Source organism: Triticum aestivum, chromosome 7D (assembly GCF_018294505.1).
Source record: "Triticum aestivum cultivar Chinese Spring chromosome 7D, IWGSC CS RefSeq v2.1, whole genome shotgun sequence".
NCBI classification, from domain to species: domain Eukaryota; kingdom Viridiplantae; phylum Streptophyta; class Magnoliopsida; order Poales; family Poaceae; genus Triticum; species Triticum aestivum.
In genome coordinates this window covers 640,168,948-640,191,564 of record NC_057814.1, presented here as the reverse complement: position 1 = coordinate 640,191,564, position 22,617 = coordinate 640,168,948, and positions in this window count along the sequence as shown.

Genomic DNA, 22,617 nt, shown 5'->3' with positions numbered 1-22,617 from the left:
GTGCAAACTGAGCCGGTTTGTTTCCAATCTGGGAGATGTGCATTGGCATGCTGTTGAGCGAGTGATGCATTACTTGCAAGGTACTGCGAACTATGGAATTCACTATTCTGGGTACCCGACGGTACTTGAGGGATATAGTGATTCGAATTGGATATCTGATGCTGATGAGATGAAAGCCACAAGTGGACATGTCTTCACACTTGGTGGTGGTGCTGTTTCCCGGAAGTCTTGCAAGCAGACGATCTTAACCAGATCGACTATGGAAGCAGAACTCACAGCATTAGACACATCATGCGTCGAAGCAGAATGGCTTCGAGAGCTTTTGATGGATTTGCCGGTGGTTGATAAACCAGTGCCGGCTGTCCTTATGAACTGTGTCAATCAAACGGTGATTGCCAAGGCTAAGAGTTCAAAGGACAACATGAAATCCACAAAGCACATAAGAAGAAGATTGAAATCTGTCAGAAAATCAAGAAACTCCATAGTGATAGCGTTGGATTATATCCATACGGCTAAGAATCTGGCAGACCCTTTTACGAAAGGGCTATCACGGATTGTGATAGAAAATGCATCGAGGGAGATGGGTATGAGACCCACGTAAGTTGCCATGGGGTTAACCCAACCTATGTGATCGGAGATCCCGTGAATTAGGACATGATGGGAAAACAATCCAGCGGTCAACTGAGGAGAGTATCCTTAATTAACCCACTCCGTTGGAGATGCACAATACTCTCAATTTTGTAAGGCATGCTGACTTTTGTCTTAATGTGTTCCAAAGCTTATGTAAGCAAGACGCTAACCTACAGAGCATTCTTTGGAGGAACACACCTATGTGGGCCCGACTGCTGGTCACAGTCTATGAGATTGGGTAATCTCTAGTAAGCTCATGAGAACGAAGTATGACTAATAAGCTCCACCCGTGGGGTTTAGCCTTCGGAAGCCACGTATCAGCTGACAATGGGCGAAACTTCTACATGCCAAGCTGACAATTCAAGGCATAGTCCATTGTTCAGTTGTGAAGAAGTCTATCCCATTGCTCTAGGTGGAAGTTCAACTTAACAGTCTCCACTGAAAATTCTGGTATATCAAACATTGTTTGGAACAGTTGACAAACTTATGTGCCTCGAGATCTGGTTGGGGATTGTTGGATTATGGATGGGCTTAGGCTCATATAAGACAATAATCCCTGGTTAATCTCTAAGGCTGCATGTGTACGGCAAGTGATGGGAAGTGTGGGAAGTTTAGTACCATACTGCTACAGTAAGAAGAGTGAGACCTCTTTATAAGGGCAGCTCCATCACTTGCTATTGGGAGCTTGGGAATAGGAGCTGTACACGAGCACTCCTCCTCCACCGGCCGCCACGCCTCGCCTCGTCATGACGCGCGCGCGCGCGCCGCGGGTTGCAGGAATGAGCCGAGCCGAAGCTTATTTTTGCCACTCAGGAATTGTTAATTAATTAACGAGTCGCTTACGGAAGCGCCACTGTCCGAGACGTTGGACCGTGGGCTGTTCGCGGACTCGGTCGTGGGCCTGGGCCAGGCCCACCTACCTGACGGCCTATATAAGAAGGCGTTGGCCAGTGGAGTGAACCCTAACTCAGTTCACTCACTCCCTCTCGTACAACCCTAGCCGCAATCTACTGTTCCTCTCAGTGTGATGCCTCCGGCGATCCCATCCCGACGACCGCGTGCACGGTTGGTCGGGAGAGCAGGTGCCTCCAGAACCCTGTCGTTCGAGATCCTGCCCGGGAGAATGGCAATAAGGTTTTTGGGGAGCGTCTCGACGCGACTGCTCCCGATCCGTCCCCAACTCCATCTGCCTCTGCTTCCACAACTTCCCCTGCATCGACACCATGGCCAACGATGCCACCGCCAAGAAGAAGGCTACAGACGCCACCAAGGCTGCTGCTGCCGCCACCGCGTTGGCCTGGCCAACCGGAGGGTATGATCTGTTCATCCCTCGTTTACTCGTACTTGTACTAGCCGTACATGTGCTGCTCATAGATGGTTCGCTTCTATGTTCTGTGCGTGCTAGTATGCTTAGGTATCGCTACGAGATGCATACCTTTTATGCCATGTTTACTGTATACTCGTGGATTAGTCTAATCAGAAAAGTGCTAATATTTACAACACTTACTTGTTGGTTGAAGCTGTCCTCAAAGTTCATCACAAGTGGAGGGGATTGTGTAGTGTGCATATTTGCCGTGTCGGTGAATTTGTGTAGCGCATTGTTGTTGTCTAGCCCCACCAAAGTGGCATCAGAGCCTTGGTTTGCTTGTGCAAATTGCTGAGTTTCTTGTGGTGAAAGATGGAAGTGAATACTAGCAGGATGATATCTATGAATGGTACAAATTATCAAGCATGGAAGGGCAAGATGGAGGACTTGTTGTATGTGAAAGAATACTGGAAGCCAGTGTTCTCCACTGATATGCCGGAGGGCATTGAGGAAGGTCAGTGGAAGGTACTACATCGTCAAGCTTGTGGGTTTATTCGGCAATGGGTCGATGACAATGTTTTGAACCATATCATTGATGAGACACATGCACGCACCTTATGGCAGAAATTGGAAGAGTTGTTTGCACGAAAAGAAGGTACAAACAAGATGTTCTTGATCAAACAATTGATGTGCTTGAGGTACAAAGAGGGCACTCTAATTGCAGATCATGTGAATACATTCCAAGGCATTATAAATCAGCTTTCTTCAATGGGAATAACATTTGAAGATGAAGTGAGAGCTTTGCTGCTACTAGGCTCATTACCGGACAGCTGGGAGACCTTTAAGGTTACGGTTTGCAATTCAACACCTAATGGAGTTGTCACTTGGAATCTTGTGAAAACCAGGGTACTAAATGAAGAGTCCAGAGAGGTGGCTGAAGCTAGTTCTTCCTCACATTCAGAGGTGCTAGTCACTCAGTCCGGGGGGAGAAGTAAGAGTAGAGGTCCAGGTAAAGGGGCAGAAAGAGGTAGGAGCAAATCAAAAAGTAAGTATGCTGATTATGAGTGCCATCACTGCCATCAGAAGGGCCGCATTAAGTGGCAGTGTGACAAGTGGAAAAAAGAAAAAAAGAAAAAGAAGAAGCAAGATCAGAAGCAAGTTGACAGTGATAGTGACACAGAGGGCAACCGAGTTACTGCAGTAGAGGAGGACATCATGCTTGTTATGCATGAAGAAAATGAGGGCAGATTTGGTTCCACTGTTGAGGAGAAGATCACTGTTGTTTCTGATGAAACCGTCAACCTTGTGGATGGTGACGAGATGATTTGGATACCGGACAGCAGTGCTACCATTCATGCTACATCTCGCAGAGAGCTCTTCACTAACTATATATCAGGCGATTTTGGTGTTGTGAAGATGGGGAACAATGATAGAGCAGCCATCATTGGAAAAGGAGATGTGCATTTGGAGACCGCAAATGGTACAAGGTTAGTCCTCAGATCTATGAGGCATGTTGAGGCACTTTGTCTCAATATTATCTCGGTTGGTTTGCTTGATGGAGATGATTACTTGAGCAGTTTTGGAAAATGCCAGTACAAGCTCACCAAAGGCAACATGATTGTTGCAAGAGGTAAAATGGTCTCAGTGTTGTATCATGTTCATGCTAAGCTCTTTAGTGCTTATGTCAATGCACTAGAGAAGGATGATCATTGTGCTCTATGGCACAAGAGACTTGGGCACATGAGTGAGAAGGGGATGACAATGCTAGTGAAGAAAAAATTGTTGAAGGGTGTGAAAGGAGTTCACATCAAGAAATGTTCAGATTGTCTAGCAGGGAAGCAACATCGAGTTGCCTTCAAGACTCTACCTCCTCACAAGAAGCCCGAGAAGCTGGACTTGATACATTCCGATGTTTGCAAAATGTCGGTAAGATCTCTTGGTGGTGCTAAGTACTTTGTGACTTTTATTGATGACTTTTCCAGGAAAGTTTGGGCCTCCACTTTGAGGACCAAAGTGTTGGAACACGCGGTACGCTACGCTAGCGCCAAATAAAATTTTCTACCGCGCACCCAAGATCATGCTGCTGGAAATAGATCACGGGATCAGGTTTACCACTAGACACACAGTCACCACAGTGGAAGTAGAGTTGGTGATGCGTGCAACCGATCTCCCGGGCCGTCTCCTCCTCGCGTTGCCGATCTCCCGCGAACAGCGAAGACGCGTGAACGGTGATCTCCCGCGAACGGCACCTCGCGGTTCCCTCGAACGGTTCGTCCAAGCACCGCAGATGTGATGCCTCCAAGGTATCCACACGTACGGGGAGCAGCGTCGAGCGGCGGACTGCTAGGTCCGGTCGCGCGGCATGGGCATGGGGACTGGCGGTGGCTAACCAGGGTTCAATCTGATCAACCCTAAGTGGTGTGCCCACTCCCCTTTATATAGACCTCCGAGGTGGGATCAACACTTGAGCCCACTAGGAGTCTAGATCCATTTTCCACTCAGATCCAATCCGAATGGGCTGCACCCCCTTAAGTGTGCGACCCTATAGGTTCACGTACACATGCACACGACCAGAGTCGATAGTTGGTAGCGGCTCCTAGCAGAACGTGCCAACTCCCATGTGGGTGTAAAGTCGTTTGACGAACCTCAACAATGTGGCATATGCAACATTCCTTTTCCCTCACGATATTTGTTGTCGAGCTCAAGGCGAGTACTTGTCACCCTTGTGTTAGCTTGACCTCTCTTCTCCAAACCATGATACAGATTCCCGAACTGGGTTAACACTTAACCCAAGTCGCATGGCCATGCTTTCTGAATCTGATCACTCGAGAGGGCCCATAGAATATCTCTCCAAATAGGAGGGGCAAATTTCATCTTGGTCAATCATGTCTCGCGGCATGTCTCACGACTCACCTGAAAGCTACCTTTATAACTACCCAGTTACGGAGTAGCGTTTGATAGACCCTAAGTGAGTCGATCCTCATCCCGAGAACATGCGAGGACCTCAGGTCTACGACATGGCATAGACATTGCACTTGAGACTAACAAATGACTATATCTCGCTGCGTCTCAAAGTGGGTCTGTCCGGCTCGGTGATCTCCATCCCCGAGCCCATACTATCGGTTTAGCATCTCCATGCACATGATTTGTGAAACATAGTCATCAACCGAGTCGTATACTAGTCAAGGATATGTGTCCGCATAACCTTATCAACTAGGGACCATTAAAACAATCATCATACAATACATAGTTCCACAAACAAGTCACATAATTATTGATACATATCATTGATGATGTTCAAGGACAATACAAAGGACTCATGAATACATATGGAAATATCATCATCACATGATTGCCTCTAGGGAATATCTCCAACAGTCTCCCACTTGCACTAGAGTCAATCATATAGGCATCGTATGCCCATGGAGTTCATGTGCGCCTCATGCTTCGGACGTGGGAGAGGCTTCGTCAATGGATCAACAACATTTGCATATGTGTGTACCTTGCATATGTTTACATCACCTCTTTCGACAATGTCGCGAATAAGATTAAAACGCCTGAGTATGTGTTGGGTTTTATGATGGTTCCGTGGTTCCTTGACTTGCGCAATGGCACCACTATTATCACAATAGAGGTCCAATGGATTAGACGCGCCCTCAACCACACCAAGATCAGAAATAAAATTCTTCACCCAAACACCTTCTTTTGCAGCTTCAGAAGCCGGAATGTACTCGGCCTCTGTTGTAGAATCAGCTACCGTATCTTGCTTGGAGCTCCTCCAGATCACTCCTCCTCCGTTCAGAATGAACACAAACCAAGATTGCGATCGACTGTCATCCCTATCTGTTTGGAAACTAGCATCGGTGTAACTATTTACAACGAGCTCATCCTCACCTCCATAAACCAGGAACATATCCTTAGTCCTTCTCAAGTACTTAAGGATATTCTTAACCGCTGTCCAGTGACTCTCCCCTGGATCAACCTGGTATCTGCCCACCACGCTAAGAGCAAAACTAACATCAGGACGAGTACATACCATAGCATACATGATGGACCCAACAGCCGAAGCATACGGAATCCCATCCATGCGTCTTCGCTCATCAGGAGTCGTAGGACTCTGAGTCTTGCTAAGACTAATGCCATGTGACATGGGCAAGAAACCTTTCTTGGCATCTTGCATGTTGAACCGCTTCAACACCTTGTCAATATACGCACTCTGGCTTAATCCAATAAGCCTTCTCGATCTATCTCTATAGATCTTGATTCCCAAAATGTAAGCTGCTTCTCCCAAGTCCTTCATAGAAAAAATATTTTTCAATGAGTCCTTGACAGATTCAAGCATTTGAACATCATTTCCAATCAATCATATGTCATCCACATATAAGATCAGAAATGCAACTGAGCTCCCACTGACCTTCTTGAATACACAATGATCACAGTCATTCTTGATGAAGCCAAACTCTTTGACAGCTTCATTAAAACGAATGTTCCAATTCCGAGATGCTTGCCTTAATCCATAAATGGATCTCTGAAGCTTGCATACCATGCTAGACTTCTTTGGATCGACAAAACCCTCGGGTTGTGTCATATACACATCCTCGGTTAAATTTCCATTAAGGAAAGCCGTTTTGACTTGACATCCATCTGCCATATTTCATAGTCAAAATATGCCGCTATAGCAAGAATGATCCGAATTGATTTAGGCATCGCTACCGGTGAGTAAGTCTCATCGTAGTCAACTCCTTGAACTTGTCGATAACCTTTAGCAACAAGTCGACCCTTATGGACTGTGACATTTCCGTCCATATGAGTTTTCTTCTTAAAGATCCACTTGCACTCAATGGCTCGAACGCCATCTGGCAGATCAACCAAGTTCCAAACTTGATTGTCATCCATTGACTTTAATTCAGATCTCATGGCCTCAAGCCATAACTCGAAATCAGGGCTGTCCATCGCTTCCGCATATGTAGTCGGCTCGTTGTTCTCCAAGAACAACACATTGTAGTCATGCAAATTCCGTAACCTTTCCGACCTCCGTGGAACCGGTGTCGACTCCACTACAGGTTCCTGACTAACTCCGGTGTGACAGTATCACCTACCGGAATGTCCCCGTGTGGTTCTCGAATTTCTTCTAGTCGGACCGTCCTCCCACTAGCCTTCCGATTGAGAAACTCTTTCTCAAGGAAAACTCCATGTCGAGCGACAAACACTTTGCCCTCTTCACGGTTGTAGAAGTAATATCCCAAGGTTTCCCTTGGATATCCCACGAATATGCACTTGTCCGATTTGGGTGTGAGCTTATCCGACTGGAGTCGCTTGACATATGCTTCACATCCCCAAATTTTCAGAAAAGACAAACTGTGACTCTTCGCAGTCCATATCTCATATGGTGTCTTATCTACGGACTTAGATGGTACCCTGTTTAGTGTGAAAGCTGCAGTTTCTATAGCGTATCCCAAAAATGACAAGGGTAAATCCGACTGACTCATCATCGATCGGACCATGTCCAACAGGGTCCGATTCCTCCGTTCTGACACACCATTTCTCTGTGGCGTACCCGGAGGAGTCAGTTGTGGAACTATTCCATGATTCTTCAGATGATCATCAAACTCCTGGCTCATATACTCACCGCCACGATCAGATCGTAGAAGTTTGATTTTCTTGCCGAGTTGATTTTCCACTTCATTCTGAAACTCCTTGAACTTTTCAAAAGTTTCTGACTTGTGCCTCATCAAGTAGACATATCCATATCTACTCAAGTCATCGGTGAAAGTCACGAAGTATTGGAAACCACCTCTGGCTGCCGTGATCATTGGTCCACATACATCACTATGTATAAGTTCCAACAACTCGGACGCCCTCTCGCAACTCTTTGCAAAAGGAGTCTTAGTCATCTTACCGAGTAGGAAAGGCTCGATGTCTCGAATGATTCAAACTCAAACGAAGTTAGATTTCCATCATCATGGAGCTTCTTCATGCGCTTTTGACTAATGTGTCCTAGTCGACAATGCCAGATGTAAGTCGGATTTATCTCATTAGGCTTATGCCTCTTGACATTTATGTTATAGACTGATTCACCTTCAAGATGTAGGATAAATAACCCATTTACAACGGGTGCAAAGCCATGAAACATATTATTCAAGTAAGTAAGAGAACCATTGTCCTTAATACTGAATTCATAACCTTGTCTCATCAAACATGAGGCAGAAATAATGTTTCGACTCAAAGCAGGAACATAATAACAATTATCAAGTTCCATTACAAATCGTGAAGGTAAATTAAGTTGCATAGTGCCGACGGCCAATGCAGCAACTCTTGCTTTATTCCCAACGCGAATGTCAACTTCTCCTCTTGCGACATTCCTAGTTCTGCTTAGCCCCTGCGTCGAGTTGCATATGTGAACAACCGATCTGGTATCATATACCCAAGAGCTACTAGAAACATCAGCAAGATAAATGTCTATAACATATACAACAAGTGTACCTGAAGAAGAAGTCATACTTCGAGTCTTCTGGCCCTTCTCGGCAAGCCACTTGCTACAGTTCCTTTTCCAGTGTCCGGGTTCCTTGCAATGAAAGCAAACACTCCCCGAAGCCGTCCCTGACTTAGGCGCAGTGGCTGTAGTTGGAGTTGCCTCCTTGTCTTTGCCCTTTGCCTTAGCCTTTTTCTTGGACCAGCTCTTCCTGAACTTAGCCGAGTTCTACACCATCAACACTTGACGATGTGTACCTTTCTTGATATCCCGCTCTACCACTTTGAGCATCCCATGCAATTCAGTGAGCTTCTTTTCCATCCCATGCATATGGTAGTTCGAGATGAACGGCCCATAGTTGTCGGAAGAGAGCCCAGAATTGTATCTGTGGACAAATCATCCCCAAGTGGGAAGCCCAGCCTATCCAGAGCTTGCATGTACCCGATCATCTTGATCACATGCAGGCTCAGTGGATCACCCTCTTTCAGCTTACAATCCATCAAGGATCGCCAGACGTTGAACCTTTCGGTCCTAGCCTGCATTTGAAACATGCTCTTAAGGTTCTCGATCATATAGAAATACTCAATATTTTCGAACTGCTGCTACAGATCGGGCTCCATAGAAGCCAGCATGAGATAGCTGATCTCGTTTGATTCATCAACGAGTTTCTGGTAGGCATTTCTGGCTGTGGCATTGGCATTATCGGCAGGTTCCTCTGGAAGCGCATTCTCTAGAACTTGTTCCTTTTTCTCATGCCTAAGAACAATTCTCAGGTTTCTATACCAGGTGGTAAAGTTTGTTCCATTCAATTTATCTTTTTCCAGGATTGATTTCAACGCAAAAGGGGTAACTTGAGCAGGTGGTGCCATTGATCTACAATAGAAATATGCAAAACACTAAGACATGTATTCATGAAGAGTAATTCATATTAAACATTTTAATAAGATCATTACTCCCACTAAAATCAATATCCCTCGATTGATACTTAGTGATTCAAGATCCAAGATCAACATGTCAACTAGTGAGCTTTTGCATCACCGCTAGAGGACAAGATCACTCGGTAAGCAACTCTTGCTAATCGTATCTCCATACGACTCTTGTTGTTGGGGACATCTCATGCCTCGCCAACTCCTATGCCTCGTAGCCCAAAACTGTTTTGATAGCCACAACAAGTCAACCAATGCTCCGCGTGTAAGTGTCCGACACAAACCCATCACTTCAAGGAGATCTAGCGGCACCCTAATTTCATAGGCCCGCCACTAAATATACTTGATATGTGAAGGTGCAGCAATTGGGGAGGCATTGGTACTTGACATTCTTTGAGGGATCACCCTACTTAAAACATCTACCATGCAAAAGGAAGGGTGCATAGAAGGGATAAACTTTCACAGGCAGTTTATGTATGTGTGATATGGTATAGCCCCTTTTCACAGCGCGTGGTGATCTCCATCTCCACGTGCACAGTCTGCCCATGCATGGTTGTCCTCGTGGTGATCTCCATCTCCACGCCATGGTGTCAACCGCCAAGTGTTACATAAGATACTTTGCTATTAAAAACTAATAGCTACTGAAAGTAAATTACATTACATGGTTCTCATGTTGACACAAAGGTCATTAATACAATAATGGGACAACCATATGGCTCCTGCCGGTTGCCGCACTCATGACACGCAGGTCATGAAACAATAATATACAAGAAACATACATGGGCTATACCAAATCATAGTCATTCCCTGCAAAAACGAGTCAGACGTTCTACCGCCGAAGATAAAACCTCCTGAAACTCTATCTTACAAGCGGATTTTGGCCTAGCCAGAAGCGCCGAAATCCTATTCTAGGATTTCGCCGCTATTCCAACTTTTCGTTAGCTTCAGTTTGACAGGTCGTGGAGCAAAATCGGAGTTCGTATGCAAAAGTTACAACCGTTTTACCGAGACCGGTCCAACAGATTTCAGCACCGCGGAAATCACATTTCCAAGGTGTTGATCTATGTTCCGATTCGATCAATCTCATTGATCCTCGCATGCTGCATCCGGATTTACGTTCCACTGTCTACCCCGATGGCGGACAACCGACCGGTAGGGGTAAGTTGTGTCACGACCTCTGCATCACGATCACGAAAACAAGATCACGAAACCAACCTTCAACACCGATCTCATCGACCCGCACCTGAACCGACCCAACCTTCAACGGTTCGTCCAAGCACCGCAGATGCGATGCCTCCAAGGTATCCACACGTACGGGGAGCAGCGTCGAGCGGCGGACTACTAGGTCCGGTCGCGCGGCATGGGCATGGGGACTGGCGGTGGCTAACCAGGGTTCAATCCGATCAACCCTAAGTGGTGTGCCCACTCCCCTTTATATAGACCTCAGAGGTGGGCTCAACACTTGAGCCCATTAGGAGGCCACATCCATTTTCCACTCAGATCCAATCTGAATGGGCTGCACCCCCTTAAGTGTGCGACCCTATAGGTTCACGTACACATGGACACGACCAGAGTCGATAGTTGGTAGCGGCTCCTAGCAGAACGTGCCAACTCCCATGTGGGCATAAAGTCATTTGACGAACCTCAACAATGTGGCATATGCAACATTCCTTTTGCCTCACGATATTTGTTGTCGAGCTCAAGGCGAGTACTTGTCACCCTTGTGTTAGCTTGACCTCTCTTCTCCAAACCATGATACAGATTCCCGAACTGGGTTAACACTTAACCCAAGTCGCATGGCCATGCTTTCTGAATCTGATCACTCGAGAGGGCCCAGAGAATATCTCTCCAAATAGGAGGGGAAAATTCCATCTTGGTCAACCATGTCTCGCGGCATGTCTCACGACTCACCTGAAAGCTACCTTTATAACTACCCAGTTACGGAGTAGCGTTTGATAGACCCTAAGTGAGTCGATCCTCATCCCGAGAACATGTGAGGACCTCAGGTCTAGGACATGGCATAGACATTGCACTTGAGACTAACAGATGACTATATCTCGCTGCGTCTCAAAGTGGGTCTGTCCGGCTCGGTGATCTCCATCCCCGAGCCCATACTATCGGTTTAGCATCTCCATGCACATGACTTGTGAAACATAGTCATCAACCGAGTCGTATACTAGTCAAGGATATGTGTCCGCATAACGTTATCAACTAGGGACCATTAAAGCAGTCATCATACAATACATAGTTCCCCAAACAAGTCACATACTTATTGATACATATCATTGATGATGTTCAAGGACAATACAAAGGACTCATGAATACATATGGAAATATCATCATCACATGATTGCCTCTAGGGCATATCTCCAACACAAAGATCAAGTACTAGGTGTATTCAAGCAATTCCAAGCCTCGGTTGAGAGAGAAACTAAGAAGAAGATCAAGTGCATTCGCATTGATAATGGAGGAGAGTATATTGGGCCATTTGATGCATATTGCAAGCAGCAAGGTATTAGGCATCAATTTACTCCCTTGAAGACACCACAGCTGAATGGTCTTGCTGAGAGGATGAACAGGACAATTGTGGAGAGAGTTAGATGCTTGTTGTCAAGTGCAAAGCTACGTAAACACTTTTGGGGTGAGGCTTTGATGACTGCAATTTATCTTATTAATCTCTCATCAAGTTATCCTTTGCAGGGATATGTTCCTAACAGGGTCTGGTGTGACAAGGACGTCTCATATGACCACCTGAAGGTTTTTGGGTGCAAGGCCTTTGTTCATATTCCTCAAGATGAAAGGTCAAAGCTTGATTCGAAGACACAATAGTGCATCTTTCTTGGCTATGGAGGTGATGAGTTTGGCTACAAGCTGTTTGACCCTATAGCAAGGAAAGTTGTGAGAAGCCGTGATGTTGTGTTTGTTGAAGATCATACAATTGAGGATATTGTGAAGACAAAGGGGCGGGTTCCTCCTCAGCAGCAGCAAGACATGATTGATTCTGACCCAGTTCTTGCAGCTCCAGCTCCTGTGCAACTTGAAGCAGATGCAGAAGATGTACAAGATGATGTACATGGTGGTGCAGGTGAAGAAGATGCTCCCCAGCAGCAGCAAGAGTATGATGCTGAAGTTGATGATCTGGATCAGCAGGAAGCACCAGCACCAGAAAGTCCACCAGCTGCTCCACTCAGAAGATCCAACAGGGGTCGAATTCCTTCCAGCAGGTATCCCTCAGATCAATACGTGGTGTTATTATCTGACGGTTCAGTACCTGAATGCTTTGCAGATGCAATGGAAGATGAGCACAAGAAGGAGTGGAAAAAGGCTATGCAAGAAGAGATGGATTCCTTGCATAAGAATCACACTTATGAGTTGGTGAAGTTGCCCAAGGGCAAGAAAATTTTGAAGAACAAGTGGGTCTACATAATCAAGCAAGAAGAGCACACATCACATCCAAGGTACAAGGCTAGGCTAGTTGTAAAAGGATTCGGCCAGAGAAAAGGCATTGACTATGATGAGATATTTTCTCCGGTTGTGAAGATGACATCCATAAGAGTAATCCTTGGCATGGTAGCAAGTCTCAACTTGGAGGTTGAGAAAATGGATGTGAAGACTGCATTCCTTCATGGTGAGTTGGAGGAAGAAATATACATGGAGCAACCTGAGGGGTTTCTTGTGAAAGGCAAAGAAGACTATGTGTGCAAGCTGAAGAAAAGTCTCTATGGCCTGAAACAAGCACCAAGACAATGGTACATGGAGTTTGAAACTGTCATGGGGGAGCAAGGCTACAAGAAGTGTAGCTCAGACCATTGTGTGTTTATTCAGAGGTTCTCAGGTGATGATTTCATCATATTATTGCTCTATGTTGATGATATCCTGATTGTTGGCAAGAATGTCTCTAGGATTGCTAAGTTGAAGAAGGAGTTGAGCAAATGTTTTGCTATGAAATACTTAGGTCTAGCAAAGAACATTCTCGAAATGAGAATTGAGCGAGACAGAAATGCAACAAGTTGTACTTATCTGAAGAGAAGTATATTGAGAAGGTACTTCAGAAGTTCAGGATGGAAAATGCTAAAGTTGTGAGTTGTCCACTAGCATCCCATTTCAAGTTGAGCAGAAAGCAATGTCCTACCACTGATGAGTAGAAAAAGGAAATGCATCATGTTCCTTATGCTTCAACGGTTGGGGGTTTGATGTATGCTATGGTGTGTACAAGGCCTGATATTGCTCATGCAATTAGTACTGTGAGCATATTTATGTCTAATCCAGGAAGACCTCATTGGGAAGCCATGAAGTGGATTTTGAGATATCTCCGGGGCAGCACAAATCTGAAACTTTGCTTTGGTGGTGGTGAAGCCAAGCTGATTGCTTTTTCAGACTCTCACATGGCTGGAGATGTTGACAGAAGGAAGTGTACTTCAGGATACTTGGTTACCTATGCAGGGGGAGCGGTGTCATGGCAAAGTAGGCAGCAAAAGTGTGTGGCATTGAATACAACTCAAGCTGAATTCATTGCAGTAACAGAGGCGAGCAAAGAGCTATTGTGGCTGAAACGATTGGCTTATGAGCTTGGTTTTAAGCAAGACAAGTATGTGTTATTTTGTGACAACCAAAGTGCTATCCACTTGAGTAAGAATGCAAGCTTTCATTCAAGGTCTAAGAATATAGAAGTCTGTTATCATTGGATTTGAGATGTGCTGTATTCCAAGGAAATGCAACTTGAGAAGGTTCACACCGATGACAATGGGACTGATATGTTGACTAAAGTGGTGACGAGGAAGAAGCTTGAAGTATGCCGCCAGCTCGCTGGCATGGCTGCCGGAAGGCAGTGAGACCCTCCATGATGTCGGGAGTGGGAGTTTGTTGGGCTAAGTCCCTCCACATGGAAGTGTGTTGGCAGCCCAACATCAGCCCATAAGTCCAACACATGTCAGCCATTGATCTTCACTGCATCCAACGGTTGAGAGTGCTTCCAAGGGAAGTGAAGCAAGGACAAAACCCTAGCCACTCGACCCCTGCTGGTGGTGGCTTCCATTCGTGAGAGAGTGAGAGAGATAGCACACAAGAGAAAACCCAACCTGAGAGAGAGGAAGAAGAAGAAGCAGAGATTCTGTCCAGATTTGCTGCATCTGGCTAGACAGTGTTCAAGCTGGTGGTTGGAGGCTCAAACGTGCTTGGATCGACCCCAAACTTGGTGAGCTCGTTCCTTACTTTGATTACTTCGATCTGGTTAGCTGGTTTGAGGATTGTGTCAGTGGAGCATCAGACTTGAGAGTGGTTTTGTCAGCTTTGACTGCTGCAGTTTCAGAATAGAGTAGTTTTGGGAGACGAACAATTTGGGTAGACAAACGATGTCGGATTGAGCTGAAATTTTGAGGGGATCTCAAGAACTCGTGTGTCTACTTGTCTGTCAAATTTGGTGCTGTTTGGTTCAGCGGTTTAAGATTAGTTTGCAAAACACTGAAGGGTACAGAAGCTGTGTAAACTCTGCTTTGCTGAAATCTTGTTTCTTGTGGTTGTTGTTGTTGTTGCCGGTTGGCAACATGGAGAGTGTGTTGTAAATCTCTCTAGAGGTTCTAGAGCAGACTTTGTACTCATCATTCTCATAGTGAAGTTGCGTGGACCGGTCGGTCCACAGCCGTGGTTTTCTACTCCTCAAGTTGAGGAGGTTTTTCCACTTTAAATCATGTGTCACATGTGCATGTTGTTTGTGTTATTCCGCTGCTTACTTGTTGGTTGAAGCTATCCTCAAAGTTCATCACAAGTGGAAGGGGCTGTGTAGTGTGCATATTTGCCGTGTCGGTGAATTTGTGCAGCGCATTGTTATTGTCTAGCCCCAACACCAAGAACTGAGAATTACGTGATGCCCCAATCGTGCAACTGCTCTTTGAGCGTCGGCTTGTGGTATATGCATGCCCATAGCAGAAGGTTATCTGCACAACTAGGAATAAGAACCAAGGAGTCCTCTCTTTCTCATTTTTTTAAAGAAATCTTCTAGTAGGGGCAGGGCCGGTCCTAAGATTTCGAGGGCCCGGGGCGAAACTAGGACTACAGGGCCCTTAATATTGACCATCATGTATAAATTTTTATAAACCTTCGTGGCAAACATTGCATAGTGGATATGGCATAGGGTTTTTAAAGATAGAGTTAAAGACTTGCATACCTTCTCTGACTTGCGTGGTTTTTTCTCGGCATGCGTAGCAGCGCAGGGGCTAGCAATGAGGCGTCCCCGGCCAGAAACCAAATCTGCGGCAATGACAACATCACAGGTAGGCCGCATAGGAGAATCACAAGGGCGCACTGTGGTAGAAAAGGCAATGCTGTTGCACGGTGACGCAAGACAAATAACTAAAACATGGTCGGTTGCTTAACAAATGAACATAAGTTTGGCGCATATGTAAATTTGTTCACAAAATACCATGTCAAAGCAACTATTCACATTTAGTATTCTATCACAAAATAAGATTTAGTACTCAAGGATTTTGTGATGAAATACCTTAAACAGTACCATCATGTCTTTCTCTTTTTGTAGTATTGTTTCTGAACTTGTGCCTTGATCCATAGTCACCTGAATCTTTACAAGAAAATTTTGATCAGCTGAAAGAACAGATCAAGGAAGCATAATCGGTTTATATCCAGGCATCTAATGAAATCCAAAATTGTCAATGGGCACAAAACACGGTTCTTCATTGGGAAATATTATATGAATCCATATATGGTGCTTTTCTTGATTTTAGTTAGTAAACAGCAGGAAAGTTTTTCCTTTTAAACAATTACATGGCAACGAAGTAGTCAAAAAAGAAAGAACTGCTACAGATTTTAACAAACCTAGATCGATTTTGATTTGGATCCACCAAGCAGAGCTTGGGGAACAGGTCTGGCGCGTGTGACTTCTGATCCACCGATTGCCGTTTAGTCCGGCTGGTGCTTTGGAGAAGAAATTAGAAGACCTAATTACAGATTTGAGGGAACTGGGGAAGAAAGAATCGAGGGCCTGCTTTCTGTACGAGAAACCTGGCTGCTGGCGGCTATACGGTAATACGCCAGTGCACCGGATCGCTAACCTAGACATCCTTTGCCCTCTGTGGAACAACTTCGGTCAGGCCCAGTACGTTCACGTTGTAGTCAGTACACAGAAACGCGCTACTGCTAAGAGCGTAGCAGTAGCTTGGTGAAAATAACCTCGAGCGTAGCAGTAGCTTGTGCAACCTTGATCGAGTTTGATTTGGATCCACACACACCCCCCCCCCCTCCCCCCCACATCAGGGTCGGGCCTGGGGTAGTGCTTTCAAATATTCCACAAAAAGCAGATGCGCACCAAAGGGCGGACATATTTGTTAGAAAATCAAGGCAGAGGACAAGCAATCACAAGCAGGGCATCAATATTTGTTGAAAAGGTTTGGCAAACTCGCCGACTCATCAAGCATGATTATGGGCGCTCTTCCATCGGTACTAAATTGAGACAACAAATCGCACCAAGTCAATCGGACAACACCTATAGCCATGCACCACAACAAGTCAGGACATCACTGCCACGTCCCCCACACCTTCCCTCACGTGATCCATGTCTAGAATACCATCTTCGTCTAGTCTACAGTACACTATTAAGGAAAACCTTATACACAGAATCTTAGCTGCAGCACGGCACAAAAAGAGGCACTACTGCTAGTTAGCAGTAGCGAGGTTAAGAAAACCACGCTACTGATGTAAATTTAGTAGTAGCGCGTGTTGTCCAAACCGCACTGCTACAAAAATCCACTGACAGTACCCAACAACATAAGTTTACCAGCAGCGCGGTGTCACAATGCGCGCTCCTGCTAATGCAATAGTAGTAGCGCGCTTTTTAGTTGCGTCGCTGCTGCTAATTTTGAAATTGTCCACACGGTTGGCACATTTAGCAGTAGCGCGTGTGACGAAAGGGCGCTGCTGCTACGCTCTTAGCAGTAGCGCGTTTTTTCTCCCGCGCTACCGCTAGGACGCAGCACCCCACCACCTTTTTCCACCCGTCCTCCCCTCCCCCATCTCCTCTCCTCCCTTTCCCCTACCTCCCACATCCTCCCTCTCTCACTCTTCTTCTTCCTCAATACTTCTCCCCCCATTACTCTCCCTCTTCTACCTACCTTTCTCTCTCTTCATTACTCCTAGCTAACTACACACCTCCATTAATGCATCTCCTTTCTCTTTTTCCTTCCCCCTTCACTAGTTGAAGTTGTCTCCTCCCAAATTAGCTAGCTAGGTAGATGTAGCATTTAGTTAAGTGACCTATTTTCCCCCTAACTAGATCTATCTTTGTCAAGAAGAGCTTTCTGCACTTTTAATCTCCCTTCATCATCATCTCCACCGTGTGCTCGATCTCGAGATAGAGGTGATTAAAATTTCATGCTGTTGCAAAATGGAAATATGTGTATGTGTGTGTGATGTGATAATTAGGCAATATGATGGAAATTGTGTGTGTGGCATGAGTTGACGCCAAATTGTGCTTTTGAGTTGCCTATGTTTTGCCGAAATGTCGATTTATTTCCGTTTCGGCGAATTCCGGGCAAACTCTAGATCTATATGTCCTATTTTTAGGGAAGGTCATGCCGAATTTTTGTATGACTTTGATGCATGCATGCATTTTTATAATCAATTTGTTTATTATTACCGTGCAGATGTTCATGATGGTCAGTGCAACGATGGTGGACAGGTGGTTGCGGTCGGCGGTGCAGGACATGGAAGAAAATAACCGGACAGAGGTTTGATGTCCGTGTAGAAAATGCAAAGGAATAGTTTGGCTCGACCCCTATGACGATGGTCGTGTCGAAGCGCACCTGCTCATGACTGGTTTCATGGATGGCTATACTCGGTGGATAATTGAAGATGAGGATGATGATGTTGAGGACGCCGACGGGGCAGGCAATGACGACATGGGGCAAGACGAAGAGATGATCGATAATGGCGGCGGGGAAGAGGCCGGACATGGCGGCGGAGAAGGGGCCGGACATGGCGGAGGAGAAGGGGCCGAACATGGCGGCAGAGAGAACGACGTGGACTCCACACAGCAGAGTTTGTCGGTACTAAGTTCAATCGTGCGGGACCCTCATGTTCAAGCACTGCTTCGCAAGGAGACGAGTACTGAGAGAGATGCTTCTAGAGAGGAGGCTAAGCTGGAGCAACTGGTGGTAGACTCGAACACTCCATTGTATGATGGTTGCAATCCTGAGGTGACCTGCTTGAGTTTCACGCTCCAACTCCTTAAGACGAAGGCTAAAAACAAATGGACCGACACTAGCCTCGATGAGCATCTCAAGTACCTAAAGGATGTTCTTCCTGCGGGGAATCTATGTCCTACTAGTGTTGATGAGGCCAAGAAGATCATGTGCCCGCTTGATCTGCCGCACGTTAGATACCATGCATGCATCAACGATTGCATAATTTATCGGAAGGAGCACGCTGAAAAAACAAGATGTCCGGTGTGCAATGTTTCTCGATACAAGAAGGCCGGGAAGAAATGTCCCCAGAAAGTTGTATGGTACTTACCGATCACTCCCCGTCTCCAACGGTATTTTGTAGATCCCAAGGAAGCAAAGCTAATGCGCTGGCACGCGGAGAGGAAGAAGCCCGACGATGGAGATGATCTGAAGCTGAGACACGTCAAGGATGGAAGCCAGTGGAGAGCGTTGAACAGCTTCTATCGGTATTTCAAATGTGATGCAAGGAACATCGTGCTCGGCGCGTGTACCGATGGCATGAATCCGTTTGGCAACTAGAACACCAACCATAGCACATGGCTCGTGTTTGCATGGATGTACAACCTCCCCCTTGGTTGTGCATGAAGTCGAAGTACATTCACATGAGCATGCTTATTCAAGGGCCGAAACAACCAGGAAATAATATTAATTTGTATCTGGGGCTACTTCAAGAGGAGTTAGACACGTTATGGAAAACACCGGCCAAGACATGGGACGCCAGCAAAGGCGAGTATTTCTACATGAGAGCCGCGCTGATCACGAGGATGCATGACTATCTCGGTTACGGATATGTCGCAGGCCAGGTGTGCCATGGATATTGCGGATGCACGCAGTGCATGGTTGATACGATGTCTCAGCAGCTAACGTCAAGGAAAGATGGCGGGTCTGGAAAAATCGTGTACATGGGCATCGAAGATGGCTCGAACAGGACGACCCGTGGAGAAACCGTGGAGATCTATTCAATGGTCACGCTAAGCATCGAGGACCTCCATGTAAGCGGAGCGGTGCCGAAATCGATGAGCTGTTGAAAAACTGGAAGGAGTGCCCCGCGCCCGGAAAGACGATGAAAAAGGCGCCGGAGCCGTTGCTGAAGGTATGGAAGACGAGGTCTGTGTTCTGGGACTTGGAGTACTGGCACAAACTCGATACACCTCATTGCCTTGATCAAATGCATATCTGTAAGAATGTCCTTGAGAGCTTGCTCGCGACACTGATGAACATGCCGGATAAGACCAAGGATGGGCCGAAGGCAAGAAAAGACTTGCAAGATTTGAAAATCAGGGAAGATCTGCACATGCCGCCTCGTAAAATGTCAGACGAGACAGAGACGGAGACAGAGGCGCGGGAGAAGAAGGGCAAGAAAATAAAGAAAGAGGATTATTGCGCCCCCTTCTTGCTTCACCTTAAGTCAGGCTGAGATCGGTCAATTCTTTCAGTGCCTTACCGGAGTCAAAGTTAGTCCCGGTTACTGTGGCAAGATAAGCAGATATCTAGACACGGACAAGAAAAGGTTCAGCGGGATGAAGTCCCATGACTGTCATGTGATGATGACGCAAATACTACCTGTTGCCCTTAGAGGGATAATGGACAAGCACGCCCGTGACACGTTTATTGGTCTCTGCAACTTTTTCGACGTCATCTCTCGAAAGTCGATCAGTCTGAAGCAGCTCCGAAGACTACAGGAAGAGATCGTTGTGATACTGAATGAGCTTGAGATGTACTTCCCACCCGCGTTCTTTGACGTGATGGTGCATCTGTGTGTCCATATTGTGGACGACATAATAGACCTGGGGCCGTCATTTCTGCACAACATGATGCCGTTTGAGAGGATGAATGGGATCATCAAAGGATTCGTTCGTAACATGTCCTGTCCGGATGGAAGCATCGTCCAGGGCTATCTGACACAAGAGTGCATCTCTTTCTGTGAGAATTTTCTATATGGCGCAGACTAGCCGCCTGGTGTTAGTGTTGGTTTGTCCGTTAACAAGCATGATGGGAGGCTCGAAGGAGAAGGTCACTCCAACGGTCGCAGGGAACTGCACGTGGCATACTCAGATCGACGCAACGACTTTGACATAGCAAACTTGGTAGTGCTACAACACCTAGACGAGGTAGATCCTTTCGTGGCACTGCACAAAGAAATTATCGCAAATAAGTATCGTGACCGGGGGGTATGCAGGGCGGACACCGAAGTTACTAGAGAGCACAACTCCACTTTCATCAATTGGTTCAAAGAGCATATTATTGCTAATCCCCCGGAGGAGGGCACAATGAGGGGCTCAATTATTCTTCAACGAACAAGAAGGGAAAGAAGCTGACTCAAAAACGAAAACGTCAACGCTGAGGAACCGTATGTATGTTATCGGTCAAATGATGTAATATATATGTTCCTATTTTGTATACACACTTAGCCATTATTATGCATGGGTCTAATAATGTAATATATATGTTCCTAGTTTGTATACATATTTAACCGTCAAATGATGCAATATATATCGCCTTCCCTTCGTTCACTGCTCTCGGAAAAAAAGAAAAGAAAAGTGAGAGAAAATAAAATAGAAGGAAACAAACAGAAAAACTATTATATAGGTGTTATAGCATCAGCGCTTTTTTGAGAAAAGAGCTACAACTAGTCAAGATAGCAGTAGCGGTTTCTACACAAAACCGCTATAGCTACCTGGAGTAGCTATAGCGCGTTTTTCCTAAACGCGCTACTGCTATGCCCAGTTAACCCCCAAAATCGATCCCCACTCCTCTCTTCATCCCGCCTCTTTTCCCCCAAATCCCCCGTCGCGCCGCGCGCCGGAGCCCTGCCCTCGCCGGGCCTCTGCGCTCGCCCCCGACCCCGACCCCGACCGACCCCGGCGCCGGCTCCACCCCCGACCCCGATCCCGACCCCTACCAACCCCAGCGCCGGCTCCGACCCTGACCCCGACCGGCCCCGGCGCTCGCCCACGGCCCCGGCCCCGACCCCGACCCCGGCTCCGGCCCCGGCGCTCGACCCCGACCCCGATCCCTCCCAACCTCGGCCGTCGTCGGGCCTGCACCCTCTGTAAGCCCCCCACCGCTCCTCCTCTCTCTGGTAGCTAGGTTTTTTGGTTAATTTACTTAGGTTTTAGTTAGGGAAGATGCTTAATTAGGTAAATTTAGCTAGGTTTTCTCTTCAAGTTCAATATTTTTCTTCCTTCTATATGAAAATTTGAAGTGGACATGTGATATGTGGACATGTGATGTTTTGGACATGTCATATTTGGAATTTGGACATGTCATTTGGACATGATGATTATGTGCAGGGTAAATGATCCGAGTGGCCTATGTTACGCTGGAATGTTGATTCATTTCTATTCCGGTGAATTTCAGGCGCTCGATATGTCCATTTTTTAGCAAAGGCCATGTCGAAAATTTCCATGAATTTTGGCATGATTTGTGCTAGACAGTAGGCATATCGAGTGCCGCGAGTTGCTGGGAAACGACATTCCGGCAAACATAAATTTTTTTATGTCATTTCTCATTCTTTTCATAGTTTTAGAATTAAACGAGGAGACTTAATCATAGGAAACATGTTGAACAACGAAGAAACTGGGCCTTCTGACCAAGATGCAGACGAGATGGATTATGAGGGTCAACAAGAGTACCTCGACTATTTGACTGCTAAGAAATTCCAAAGTCAAGGTTTGCAGGTCGGCCTCGATGATGGTACTGACGCCGGCATCGATGGTGGCGCCGAGACCGATGGCGGCGCCGAGACGGGCGGGGAAGGTACCAGCGGGGAAGGTACCAGCGCCGATGCCGCTACCGAAAGGAAGAAGCAAAGCAGAGGATACGAAAACCTAACAAACTAGGGATTGGACGACTGGTCATCACAAAGATGGCACCTGGCAAGTTTGAGCCATTAGAGCCAGAAGAACCTCGCAAGTGCTATGGGAATCAAGCAGGATGCATCCTACGGGAATGCGCAAGCATCAACGACGATGACTTAAGGAGTAAAGAACATTTGACACAGTTGCTCCTGACGAAGTTGCACAAGAGATTCAAGTTCCCCGACCGGGATGA